This window comes from Astatotilapia calliptera, chromosome 16 (assembly GCF_964374335.1).
Source record: "Astatotilapia calliptera chromosome 16, fAstCal68.1, whole genome shotgun sequence".
Taxonomy (NCBI): domain Eukaryota; kingdom Metazoa; phylum Chordata; class Actinopteri; order Cichliformes; family Cichlidae; genus Astatotilapia; species Astatotilapia calliptera.
In genome coordinates, this window is record NC_137437.1 from 6,954,335 (window position 1) to 6,967,539 (window position 13,205).

Sequence of the window (13,205 nt, forward strand, 5' to 3'; positions counted from 1 at the left end):
CAGTCCAACACTGGTCTCTCAATCTGCCGTTGGAGAGCCGTGAGCTTTCTATGATGTTATCCAAACTTACGTTCCGTGATGTTGTCATTCTTTTTGCTCAAAGAGCAGGTTCTGAGAACTCACGACCGCAGTGCACTCCGCCAAGATGTGATCGAATTTGCGCTCAAAGGTGTTATTCGAGCTAGCCCCTCCAGATGTAATCCAGTTTTTCACTCAGATGTCTTGTTCTGAGTATTCACGGCAGCCGTGCGTTCTCCAAGATCTTCTCCGTGCTGCACTCAATGAGCCCATTTTGAGAAACTCATGCCTCGTCCCATCATTTCAATCCCAGTGGGCAGCCTTTTGGGGGTTTGAACAGCTGGTTCCACTTCCTTAATTCTTCGATAAGCCAGGGCCAAGCCAGCTCCGATCAGCAAGAACCCTGTTATTATGGTTCCGAATAGGTAGATATCTTCAGCAGTCAGGCTCACCTGAGCCCAGATTCTCGTTGAGAAGGGGTGTCAATTGCATTCAGAGACCAGTTGATCAAATCCATAATTCCTCTTTTAGGTTTTAGAGAACAGACTGTGAGAGAGTGTTCCAGGGAAAAGTAAGAAAAAACACAAGACAAGACAAGGACATAAGAAGCTAAGCAGGGAAGATAAGGGCAGGAGAGCTCAGAAGATAAGAGCTGAGAGCCAAATAAAAAAACATGCACTAGTCTACAGCTGACCACATGACCAATTGCTAGATGACTTCCTTCAGCTACACCAGGCAACCCTGGGCACGTGTGCCACAGCTGACACGCGAAGGGTTAAGTGATGGCGCAGCATGCAGTGAAATAATCTGAGAAGGTGTATTTAAAAATAAATATCTACGGCTGGGCCACCAATGCACATCACAAATTAGTTCACACAGAGCTAATGACAATACAGCTAATGACAGTCTTAATGACAGTATCTAAGCTAACAGCCCCACCTCCTTGTTTTACTTGTAACTGGCTAAAAATTACACAGACGAGAGGGATGTAGCCAGTTCTGTGAATTATATCGAAGCGAGCTAAAAAAGATGATCCCTGGTCTTTTATGCCAATTTGGAGAGAAGACTAGGGTTTTGCGCAACAGAAAGATCGTGCTGTATGTGCCCTTTGCCTCGAGAGTGTTGTTTGCCGGACTTCCAGTGTTAAACGACATTTTGAGACGAAACATCAAAAAACCTTCAAGGATGAGGCAGAGAAAGTTGAATCAATTACACGTCTGTGTCAAGATATGAGAAGCAAGCAAGTACTCTAAAAGTTTTTACAGCTGCAAAACATCATGGAACTGAAGCAAGTTATCGTATTGCACACTGTATTGCTAAACATGGAAAACCGTTTACAGACGGAGAATTTGTTAAGGAGACTTTTCTCTCAAGCTCAGAAGTGTTATTTAATGGGCTTCCAAACAAAGATGCAATTAAAGCAAGGATACAAGACATACCTGCATCAGCCAGAACTGTGGAACGACGTATCCAGGAAATGGGTGACAATGTCAGAGCCCAACAAACAGCTGGTTTGAGAGAAGCCCAGGTGTTTGGTGTAGCTTTGGACGAAAGCGTTGATATCAATGACATTCCACGTTTGGCTGTTATGGTAAGATACTGTGATGTGGCAGTACAAGAGGAACTCTTCTGTTTAACCCCGATGCCTGAAACAACGCGAGGTGAGGATATTGCCAAAGTTTTTAAGGGGTGTTTTGATGAGCAAGGCATTGACATTACAAAGATTTTTGCTGTGACAACTGATGGTGCGCCAGCTGTGGTTGAGAAACACAGGGGCGCTGTTACCTTAATTGAGGAACAAGTTGGCGATCCCATCATGAAACTACACTGTATAATACACCAAGAAAACCTGTGTTCCAAGATTTCAAATTCAGATCTTCATGACGTCATGCCCACAGTGGCAAAAGTCGTGAACTTTATAGTTAAGCGATCTCCTTTGACTCACCGCCAATTCCAGTCTCTGCTCGAGGAGCTGGATAGCTCATGCAAAGACATCCCGCTCCACTGTGCTGTCAGATGGCTTAGCTGTAGAAAGGATCTGGAATGATTTGTGGATTGTTTTGATGTGGTAAAAAAATTCCTGGCAAAAAAGGGGCAAAGCCATTCCGAACTCCAAGATGAGAAGTGGGTTGAAAATTTTTTCTTTCTCGCTGATATAACGGGACACCTCAACGAGTTTAATGTCAAACTGCAGGGATCCGGACAAACTGTTTTAGATATGCGTGACACGTGGGAAGCTTTCGTTCAAAAACTGGCAGTTTTTTCCAGCAATGTTGAAACTTCCACGTTCTGCTACTTCAAACGCCTCAGGGAGCTGTCCGCTCAGCGCAGCATCAGCACCTCGGAAATACACGGGTACGTCCAAAGACTCAAGAAAGAATTCTGAACGAGTTTTCTGGACTTTCAGGTGTATGGACCGATGTTTTCTTTTCTTATCAAGCCAGAAAGCTTTAATGAGCAGCTGGATTTGTCTCTTTTTAAATGGCTAGACACAGATGACATGGAAATGCAGCTGATTGAACTGAAAAGCTCGACTGTGTGGGTGACAAAGTTCGCAGAACTACGAACACAGCTAGAATCCACAGCTGCGCGTGAACCTGGAGCTTGCATCTTCACTTGCTGGACATCACTACCAGACAAGTTTAACTGTCTTAAGAACATTGCACAGGCCCTATTGACAGTATTTGGCTTTACCTATCTGTGTGAGCCAATTTTCTCTCACATGAAGAGTGTCCTTAGCGCCTCCCGTTGCCGTCTGACTGCCGGACACTCAGAGACCTGTGTGCTCCTTAAAGTTACAAAATGTGACCCCCAGATAACACAACTGGCAAATACAAAGCAGGGACAGGGATCACATTAACATGCATATCCCTGTATAAACAAATGTCATATTAGCCCAGTATTTTTTCTTTCTAAAAGTTCAGATAGAGCACTGGACTCACCAACACGCCTCAGTCACACACAGAGAATCCAGATCATGGGAACTGAAAAAGTCCAGAAGAATAAAAGTTTTGTTTAAAGGGATCTGGCATTTACCGGAGCTGGAGCTGCAGCACGGGGTTCAGTAAGTTGAGAAACCAGACGCAGCGATCTCAGGTTTCAATAATGTTCACAGCGGAGGTTTAGCCTGGGAGGGCATGGGCAGTGAGGCTGAGGACCATGATCAAAGCTGACCACAGGCACCAAGCAGGCATCAAGAGGATCCAGGAAATGCCAAGACACAAACAATCTTGGGAATAATCCATGCCCTGGTTGGAGAACAGCAGAACAAATCCTTAGAGAAACCTTTACCTTCACCAGCTGACTGCTTTGTTTACCCCTGTGACGATGACGTTTTCGCCAGGAAGGTAGCGTGGGAACGTGGTACAGGTACCCTGCATTATTTATTAATCTAATTGCCCTGTCTTGTCTGCTTTATAATTATTGTTTGTGTATTACTTTTGCATGTGTTTCACCAGACCGCTACACAATAGCTCATATAAGGTAATAGTAAAGCACAGTATAATATGTGCAGTGTTTTCTGATTCAAGATTTGCTTTATTTTTCCCATGCCAGTTTCCCCCTAACATAAGTAATGTGTGGTTTCCAAGAGACCTGGAAAACTCTTTCTCTTATACCACAAATCCAAATGTCTTTAATTCTTTGAACCTCTCATGATCTTACAGTTTATTTACCGTATTTTCACGACCATAAGGCGCACTGTGCTAAAAGGCGCAGTCTCAGTTATGTGTGCCCTTACTGTATTTAACACACACATAAGGCGCACTGGACCATAGGGCGCATACAAGTACCGTATGCGTATTTAAAAATAAAGCGGGAGCAAACGTGAATTCGGTACCTTACTCACATTTCTATTGCCGGTAATCGTCATCATCAACAACACACAAGCATACAAGTGTGCATATTTAAAAATAAAGCAGGAGCAAAATTGAGTTTGGTACTCACATTTTTATTACCAATAATCGTCATCATCAACAACACACAAGCATACAAGTGTGCGTATTTAAAAATAAAGCAGGAGCAAAACAAAGTTTGGTACTCACATTTTTATCATCAATTAAACCCATCGAAGTCCTCATCCTCTGTGTCTGAATTGAACAGCTGCGCTAAATCTCCATCAAACATGCCAGGTTCACTGTCTTCACCGTCAGAGTCACTTTCCGTGCCGTGCGGCTCCTCGGAAACGATGCCGGCTTTTGCGAAAGCTCGAACAACAGTGCCAGCAGACATGTTAGCCCAAGCATCTACAATCCATTGGCAAATTGTGGCGTAACTCGCCCGGCGCTGCCTTCCACTCTTAGTGAAACTGTGGTCTCCACCGGTCATCCATCGCTCCCAGGCCGCTCGCAGCCTTACTTTGAACGGGCGGTTCACACCGATGTCCAGCGGTTGGAGTTCCTTTGTCAGGCCTCCCGGAATGACAGCAAGCTCACAGTTCATTTGCTTCACAAGTTTTTTCACATCGGCTGTGAGATGGGCACGCATAGAGTCACAGATCAACAGCGATGGTGATGCGTGGAAAAAACCACCTGGTCTCCTTACATACACCTCCCTCAGCCACTCTTTCATCATTTCCTCATCCATCCAGCCCTTTTCATTTGCCTTAATGATGATTTCTGCTGGAAACTTCTCTTTAGGCAAAGTTTTTCTCTTAAAAATCACCATAGGCGGCAGTTTCTGTCCATTAGCATGGCAGCCAAGCACAACAGTAAAAGAAGACTTTTCATATCCCGTTGTGCGTATCGCTACCGTGCTGGTCCCCTTCTTCTCCACAGTGTGACTCACCGGGATGTCAAAAGTGAGCGGGACCTCGTCCATGTTTGTGATGTGGCTGGGCTGGATGTTTTTGTCGCCGATGTGTTTGCTGCAGTAGGAGCGGAAGATGGCCAGCTTTTCCTTATAATCCGCTGGAAGTTGCTGCGCTATCGTAGTCCTGGTCCGGATGGAAAAATGGCACCGTTTCATAAAACGAAAGCACCAAGACGGACCTCCTTGGAAATGTTCAATGTTCATCTCTTCAGCTAGTGAAACTGCTTTTAGCCGAATGGTGACCGTCGAAACGCTTCTCCCGCTCGCTCTTTGCTCGATGATCCACCGCTCGAGTCTTTCCTCCAACTCGGGCCACCTCGCCTTATGTCCGCGGAAACTCAGCTGCGTTTTCTTGACCTGCCGGAGCTTGTTTTCCAGCTTCCTCCATTTGCGAACCATCGATTCGTTTATCTTAAATTCTCTCGCCGCTGCTCGATTTCCATGTTCCTCCGCGTAGCTGATGGCCTTCAGTTTAAACTGTGCTTCGTAAGCGTGTCTCTTTGCCATTTTCAGGGTTGTTAAAACAACGATGTCCTGCATAATGCACATACCTGTTCTTTTATACAGGTATGTGCGATTGTCCCGGTATATACGATCAACGCCCACACTTCACCCTTTAACGTTCTCATGGTGTTCTCTACTACGTCCTCCTTACAACACATAGGGCGCACTGCGCTATAGGGCGCGCCGCACTTTTTGAAGAAAATCTAAGACTTTTAAGTGCGCCTTATGGTCGTGAAAATACGGTACTTGACCACATCCCCACTAAACTATTTAAACCTATATCTCATTAATTTAATTAAGTTAATTGTACAAGTCACCATCAAATTCAGGATTTACCAAGGAGATTTTTTGTCCCCACTACTGTTCAGCATAAGCCTGAACCCCTCGATAAGCTCATCAACAAGACTAGCTCCATATACTGACAATGGAATGAAGCCATTGTCAACCATCCTCTACTACCTACATGAATGATATCAAGTTATATGCCAGGAGTGAATAAGACATCAGTTCAGTTATCCACACCATTAGGATCTACAGACATGATAGCACAATATCATTCGGACTGGAGAAGTGTAGTTGGATGGTAACTAAGAGTGGGACAGTAGTCAGAACTGAGGGGACTGCACTATAAGAAGGCAACACTGCAGACATCGAGGATAGCTACAAGTACCTGGGAGTCCCACAGGAAAATTGGTTGGCAGTAGCTCAGGAGGTAGAGCAAGTCCTCTACTGATCAGAAGGTTGGTATTTTAATTTGGGTCCCCCAGTCTGCATGCCAAAAATCCCTGAGCAAGATATTAACCCTAAGTTGCTCTATGTTGCATCCAGAGGAAAGTGCTCGTGTGAATGGGTGAATGTGGCATGTTGTATTAAAGCACTTTGAGTGCTCCGGAAAAGTAGAAATGTGCTATATAAGAATCAGCTCATTCACCATTTACCAAATGGAAACCATAAAGAGGCAATTAGGAAAGCTGCAACAACCAAATATTTGCAGAGAGTATGGCAAGTTGTAAGGAGCTGAATGAGAAGAACAATACCTGGGCAATCAACACCTGCAGAAACCTGAGAGAGAAGAGGAGCAAGGAGACGAACAATCATGGAAGGACAGATCCCTGCACAGTATGTACCACCGGCAGATAGAAGACATGGCTGACATCCAGAAATCCTATCAGTGGCTGGACGAGGCTGGACTGAAAGACAAAACATAGAGGTATGAATCATGGCAGCACTGGAACAAGCTCTAAGCAAAAGATCCATAAACACTTAGGTCGTGTCCAAATTCATGGGCTGCATCCTCCTGAGGCCGCATTTGTAGACCAATTATGTCGCAGCGACGTGCCGAAGGCTGTCCAAATTCGTAGACTCCTCCGAATGCAGCCGACAAATGCGTCCTCCTTTTTCCCGAATTTGAAGGATGGGTCGGGTGTGTCCTTCGTGGCCTACCATATCACAGCCAAACTCCAGTTTCCAACAATGGCGGCCGTTACTAAGTTTTAAAATTACTCTTACTAATCTTTCTGGGTCACAAAATAAACTTTTAACATATTTTCAGGCAAGAAAGTAGCTGTGTAAACATCAAATATCTGCTCGGTTTATCAAGATATCGCATATTTGCAAAAGTGCTTCGACGTTTTCGGAGACGTCTGCTACCCACCAGCTCGATAGCTAGCCGGGAGCTCGAGGGTTACTGATGCGGCCGAGAACGGCACAACTCCCGGCACATCATTTTCAGATCACCGCAGACTTTCACTACTCAGGTTAAACGTAATATATAAGTCACTTAGACAACCTAAAAATTTTATTGCTGGGCTTTTTTCAGTGTTTTATTTGTTCGTGAGTCAATCGGTTTGGCTGAGATTAAAGGTATTAGATTAGATTAGCTAGAATAAAACTTTATTAATCCCCTGGTGGTTTCCTCCTTGTTTTTTACCCAGCTGAATAAACATCAAACAGAAAACTGATTAAACAGAAGTATGAGACAGTCGAGAATTTCCGCCAGTGTCCTGTTATATTTTAGATAGCAAGGAGCAGACGGCCGAGTTTATTAAACTCCACCGAGATAGCGGTGACGCTAATCAGAAGCCTAGACCGTCCAATTTCCCCAGCCGTTTACTTCCGGCCTACCCGACCTTCTGAGGACCCGGCCCACGTAGACCGCGAAGGTCCTCAGCCCATGAATTTGGACATGACCTTAGTTCTACCACACCGGGTAAGACCCCTGGCAGACTGGCCTGAAACACTCCAGCACATAAGAGTAGAGTGCAAGATGCTAGCAGGCAGGACAAGTATACCAATTAACATTTGTGCAGCATATGTCCTTGAAGTCCAGAGGTCATCACCCAAGGTAGCTGAAAATGACCAAGCTAAGTGTGGGGATTCCTAATATAGACAGACAAACTGGTGATGGCCAAGTTTCTGGTTGAATTGTTTACAGCGCCATGTCTCCATAAACATGACAAGTGGGTCCTAGCTTCTGGCTGAGGAGCAGGGACGCGGTTAATAAGGTGGGAACTTAAAATTTGGGTTAGCAGATTTGGGAAAGAAACTGACGGCTTAAGTGGAGAAATGTGCAGGAGTCTGACACACTGCAAAAGCAACATGTGCAAATTCACATACACAAGCAGAAAATGCATTAACCTTATGAAGACAAGACAAGCTCATGGAGTTTAATGCAGAGATAGAGATTAAACCTGGCTAAGAACACAAACATATGCAATGAAGAACAGCTTGCTATTTTGTATGAATGATACAATGGTGTGAATGTTTAATAAAATACATTTGTGTTTGTAATTGAGGAATAGAAGAAGCCATATGACAAAGGGGGTTATGTTTTATGCTGAATTGAAGTATGTTACAGAGCATAAGGGGGTGATTTTTGTTTGCAAATTGTGTGGTTTTAATGAGACTTTCGGTGTATTGAGGAGGTGAAATTATGTGGTGGCAAGACTTGTGTGTTTAAGGTTGTTGAGGTTGAAGTGGTGATGGGTTGATTTTGTCAGTTAGGTTTGGGTTGGTGTTTTTGTTTTTAATAGAGGGAGTTTTAGGAAACATGGACATGTCTGGGAGGGGCCCATTATTTTGTAACAGTGCACTTAAAGAAAACCGGTCAGGTGACTTTGTTTTGTTTTTATGAGCTAACAATCAGCTCTATTTTTCATTTCTGTTTTAAGCAGGCCTGGAACAGTGAATAACGGCGCTGAAAATTCTCGGGAAGAGCAAATATAAGGCGGCTTTCCAGATTACAATTGGCTGAGGAGAAAGCTACCTGTGGGGACTATTCAGGTCGTAAGTCCCTGTAAAAAGGATTTTATGCGAGTCAATCCAGTCCAAAAGCATAAAGAAATATTTTCCTATGGAAAATAAAAAATGACTGAGCTCATTTTGCTGAGGGTGGAGTATCTGATAGTGCGGGAAGCTCCACTATCAGCAAATACATGGTGTGACTGCATGTGAGTGAATGTGAGACTGTATGTGAGTGAGGATGAATTAATGTGGACAAACAATTTGTTTTTACCAGAGAAAATTTCTGTTTTGTTTTGTTGACTGGGGTTAGATTATGGGATTATAGTATATTGTTGGGAGAAGGCCAAATGCTAAACGGGGAAATATTTTTTGATGTAACTCAGTTATCATTAATTGAAGAAACACATGACTGATAACTGTTCTGTTTTAAGTTTATTTTTATGACATAGATTGGATCATGAGTGGGGAAACTGAGCATTTTTAAGTTTTGTATAGTATCTTGACACATGAAATGTATCAAGATAAAGGGGGGTTTAGGGTTTAATAATTTAATTGTTTAATAATTTAGGATCATTTTAGGACCTTTTGGGTTTTTGATCATTTGGATATGGTAAAACTGAAACTGTTATTTTTAAGTTAAGGTTAAAGGATTAAAAGTGAACTTGTCACGGTTTGCGAGGCAAGCCGTGTGGAGTTGTAGAAAAGGACCCAAAAGGCGGCAGCTCTGGTGCAGGTGAATATTTATTTACAACGGTGGGCATAAAACAGCACTGGTGGAAAAATAAGAAACGGGAAACCTAAACTGGGTAAGCTAATAACACAAACCAGAAACGAGGATGCAGGGAGGTCCGGGGAAATACACAAGAGACGCAGGGAGACCGAGGGGAAACAACACAGACGAACCAGCAACTACCATAACAGAAGACACAACTTAAATACACCCAGAGAACACAGGGAGATTACACACAGGTGGGGAACACAGGTGACACTGATAAACGAGACAGGGCAGGAGTGAACACAACATTACGCATACGGACGAGAGACTGTCAAAGTAAAACAGGAAGTACACAGAGGTTCAGACAGGAGGAGAGAAAGCACGAGGAGAACACAGACATAACAGGCTGGGGGAAACATGGAATAAACACAAAGAGAGACGAGAGCTCATAAATAGACAGAGGGGCACAAGGGGGTAAGAGTCACAAAGGGAAAAAACACTTAGGGAACACCACAATAGGACACCTCAGAAAACCTGGCCTAAATAAGGAGCGAAAATACAAGGAACCAAGAATACTGGGCCAACATGGCCCAGGACCATGACAGAACTGAATCCTGTTTAGAAGATACAATGCCGGTTTTTCAAAGCTGTGAATAAATCTTAGAGGGAAAATTAGTGAGGGTTGAAGGGGTAGAACAGCTTTGATTTTTTGATCTTTAGAAGAAGTGGTTATAATGTAGGCTTACACATACAGATATTACATAGGATGTATTTTTAGGATAAAGGGGGAGCTTATAAATAGAAATGATTTTTATACATATTGCATTTTGTGCTTTTAAAGGAGTTGTGGCTCAAATTTGTCTCTGGAGGGTCACGAGCCTTTGGCTAGCGCTATGATTAGCCAATCTACTGTGAGGATAATATGAGTTCATGAAGGATTGCACACGCTTACAGACACAGAGTTAAGAAACACACATGACAGTATTGATTCCAGGCAAAAGGCCTTAAATTCATTTAGCTTTTAACTGAACTTAAAGAAGGACCAAAGAGGAAGGAAAGCATATATTTTGGTTAAGTCTGATAAACTAGAATTAGGAGGTATTGTTACATTAAAGGAGCAAAATGAAATAAAAAGGCTATACCAAAAACAGGTGATAACATAGGAAATGTGAGGTTAAAATGAAGTTAGTGTTAACACACAGGAGTTGTTTCAAGGCAGCATTTAGCTATGATGAAATGTATACAGGAGTAATTGCTTATATGCTTAAACTTAATTGATTAAAGTGGTTGTTTTCTTTTAGAGTAGAGGAACTTGCAGCAGCGACAATTTGTGCACAGGATGTTGATGATCAGATAAGGGAAAATAGAGCGAGCAACCGGACGTGAAAGCAGGGCTTAAAGAGTTTTAAAGTGATGAGGAACGTTGAAGAATGTACATAAATATAAGCCAATAAGTTAAGAAGATAATTAGGAATAGGCTTTTGATTAAAGAGTCCCAAATAGGATAAGTTAGGGAGATGCAGGAAAAGGTGTTTTGTTTCTTTTGCAGAAGATCGATCTCGGCGACCACAGGAGGGGCGAGGATCCTGGAGATCTCGAGGTTCGAGACCACCAGAGAAGGGTCTGCGTGAGGACACAATGTATTGTGACCTCTGGTGTTCCAGAGGTCAAGAGAGGGAGTGTCGAGAAGGGAAATTATTTTACTGCTATTGTTAAATTATTGTCATTATTACCATTGCATTAATAATATAATCTGGAGTTTATATTGCATTCAGGGGTAGAACAGTGTGTGTCTTTCAGAAAGGCTAAAAGTCACAGGCTGACAGGAAACAGGCTTGCAGAGAGTTTGCAGAACTCTCTGCTTATGCACACAGTTATTATGTTTAGTAGAGGTTCCTGATTAAAACATTTATTTAGTAAAAGTCATATCCATAGTTTCAGTTCGATTATTACACATACGAGAGTGGTTTCTGTCTCTCTGTCTGGTGAGGGGTCAGGAGCTAGTCGCGAGGTGAAACAGGGTGCAATTGTGGTTAGCACACAGACGCAGACACACACACACTTTTAGTTAGATTCATTTATGGGGGAAAGTTTAATTATGTTTTGCTGATGTTGCAACAAGAGTTTGTCGCAGAACTGCTGCGAGCATCCGGCAGTGACAGGATGCACCTGTTATGAAGATGGAAGACGATGTTCTTTTAAACTGTGTTAAAAGGTTATTGTGGTTTTGATTTGACGTATGTATATATCCTGTCTGTGACGTATGAAGGGGCGTCAGTAAACAAACCCCGATGCTATAAAATATCTGTTCATGCTTTGATTAAGTCGAGGACTACTGGCTGTCTGCGTACAGAGTGTCTTCCCACGCGTGTATTCATTAAAATCATCGTTTGACTTCACCCGGCCGGATTGGTGTGGTTATTCTTCGATCACCTCTTGTACCCTTCCTCAATATTGAATCTTAACATTAGCCAGAGATAATAGTGGTCGAAAAGCAGAGGGAGATGATTGTAGTGATAGATATAGCTATATCAAGTGTTAACAACACGAGGATGACTGAACGCGATAAGCTTGAGACTTGAGAAAATGTAGTGTGAAGGCAGTAGTGGTTTCCGTGTTTTTTTTTTCTTTGCTTTTATACTAATCCTATACTAGTTCAAGGGATTTAAAACAAATGGATGGGCAAACAAAATGAAGTGCATAGGACTAAACGTCAAATCGTCAGATTCCCTGAAGTTGTTTACATGTTAGTAGAGAACTTAATGAGTCCCATAGAGGATGGAAGGTTTTCTGATAAAACAAAGCCACAAAACAGAGTCAATTACTTACCTTCTTAGTTCAGTGCAGGAAATATATTACTACAGTACTTTAAAGCATTGTTTATTTAATGGATGTTGAATTAAATGTAACATTGTTAACTCTTGGTGGGTTTGCAGAATTGCACAAATACAGATATCTTTATTTTGTGGTTATATTCACATTATATATTCTGATACTCTGCTTTAATTCCATTATAGTGTACCTTATTTGGACTTGCAAAAACCTTCATGAGCCAATGTATATTTTTATTGCAGCTTTGTTAATCAACTCTGTTCTTTACAGCATGATTATCTATCCGAAGCTCTTATCTGATGTTTTGTCTGAAAAACAGACTATATCGTATCCACTCTGACACAGCTGAGGTGTAATATGAGAATCCTTGGAAGAGACAGAGTTTTTACTGTTGGCAGCAATGGCATATGACAGGTATGTGTCTATATGCAAACCCCTGCAATATCCAGTTATTATGAATAGAATAACTATTTATGTATGTGTGATTTTAGCTTGGCTTATACCTGCTTTTGAGATTGCAGTGTCATTTGTGCTGTATTCGAATGTCAAACTCTGTAGCTTTACTCTGACAGCAATTTTTTGTAACAATTCATTTTACAGGCTTCAGTGTGTGCCCTCGGTTGTAATATCTATATATGGTGTGGTCATGTTGATAAATATGACCTTTCTACCAATGCTTTTCATACTTTTTTCATATATCAGAATTCTAAGAATATCTTACAGTTGTTGCAGAGAAACAAGGAGAAAAGCTCTAAAGACATGTTTACCCCACTTGCTGGTGCTAATCAACTTTTCCTGTTTTTTTTTCTTTGATATAATTATAGTTAGACTGGAATCTGATCTATCAAACACTGTACGCTTGACATTGACGTTTCAGTCAATTTTATTCCATCCTCTTTTAAATCCAATCATATATGGACTCAAAGTGAATGAAATTTTTAAACACATCAAGATGTTGTTGTGTCAGGTTTAACAACACTGGTATTACTGCACCATTATCAAATGTATGGGATTTCATTGTAATGTGAGTTAGTTAAAAGAGTTTCTTATCTCTGATTTGACATGCAAGATAGAAGGACAGAGT